General features: G+C 38.5%; 1 protein-coding gene across 1 annotated transcript in view; it reads left to right on the forward strand.

The window, feature by feature from the left end:
- The window catches only part of FUT9 (fucosyltransferase 9), a 200,679-nt gene that overhangs the window by 144,460 nt on the left and 54,791 nt on the right, over nt 1-1,428 (forward strand). The gene's annotated exons all lie outside the window — the stretch shown is intronic.

A 1,428-nucleotide genomic window follows, 5' to 3' on the forward strand; every position in this document is an offset into this window, starting at 1 on the left:
TTGGTTATCGCTTGTATTCTAAGCTTTGTACTCTGACTGGCTACTGATATAAAAATAATAATAACCAAACCCACTGCATTAGTCCATTTCAATTCACAGCGACCCTATAGGACAGACTAGGCAAGCCCCCATAGAGTTTCCAAGACTGGAAATCTTTACAGACACCAATTGCCTATCTGTTTCCCAAAGAGAAGCTGGTGGGTTCTAACTGCAAGACTTTGTGTTAGCAGCTGAGAGCTTTAACAACTGCACCATCACATAGCCTGGATAATGATGCCAGGCCAAGTAGCAGTGTATTGCTGTATCCCATTTGCAGAAGGAAATGGCTCACAGTGAATGCCTAAAATCCACTTATGGAGTCCTCACATGGATTAAACCTCGGTTGAATTCCCTTGGGTCATTGACTAGGAGTGTGAATTGCCTTCCCCTCAGACAGAATACATCAGAAAGTAAATTAATGCAAACATAGTCAAGCTAAATTTTAACATCACTTGTTTCTCCTTTTCATATGTTCTAGTTTTTCTTATTATTTTCTGTTTCTTGATTGAAGTTTTTATGTGTTTTATTTTGTTATTGTAAGTGAAGGGTTTTTTGGTATGATTTTCTTTATATGAACTGTAGAATAAGTAAATCTATAAAGACAGTAACTACAATAATAATTTCTCAGGGTTATGACAGGGAGGCTGGAGAGAAATGGGGAGCTAATAACAATGAGTGTGAAATGTTCAAAAATGGGGTGATGATTGCACAACTCTAATATGTTCAAACAAGTGGATGGAATGGTACTTGAATTATATGTCAATAAAAATATTGTTATAAAATTATAGAACCCTTTATTAACCAAATATAAAACAACTCCTTGACATAGCCTTCTTCTAGGTCTGAACATTTCTAAAATCAGTGTATCTGGCTCTCTATCTCTCCCTCAAGTAACTTTGCACTCTTTGATTTACACCCTGCAAAATGGCAGTTTGGGCATCTTCAAGAAACTCAGATTGTTCTCTTGAAGTGTTCTCTGAGTTTGGGGAACAGAAAGAGAGTCAAGGTCTTAGCTGTAGTGTGAAGGGATGCTTTCCAACAAGCTTCTCTTAGAAAAGCCCTGGCTGATCTCAACGAATCTGTCTGTGCGTTGTCGTGGTGGAAGCCGTTTGCTTAAGACTTCTTCAGAATAAGCCTCCATGTTTGCTTCCAGAAATCCATCAAGAGTAACCCTTTGGAATCTGAGAATTAGTCACCATACCTTTCTGACCTGATTTCCTGCCATTGAATTCAATTTCCCCATCAGATCCTCTTGAAGGAGACCATTCTGATTGGCCCTTTGTGTTAAAGACACCCTGATCAGATAGGTGTATTCCTGAGCGAACTGATGTGCAACCATCCTTTGATGACAGATATCTGATCAAACACATTTTATTGGGATGAAGCTAT

The sequence above is a fragment of the Echinops telfairi genome, unplaced genomic scaffold (genome assembly GCF_000313985.2).
Source record: "Echinops telfairi isolate 266 unplaced genomic scaffold, ASM31398v2 ScPeMD7_3533;HRSCAF=4204_0, whole genome shotgun sequence".
In the NCBI taxonomy this organism is placed as follows: Eukaryota; Metazoa; Chordata; class Mammalia; order Afrosoricida; family Tenrecidae; genus Echinops; species Echinops telfairi.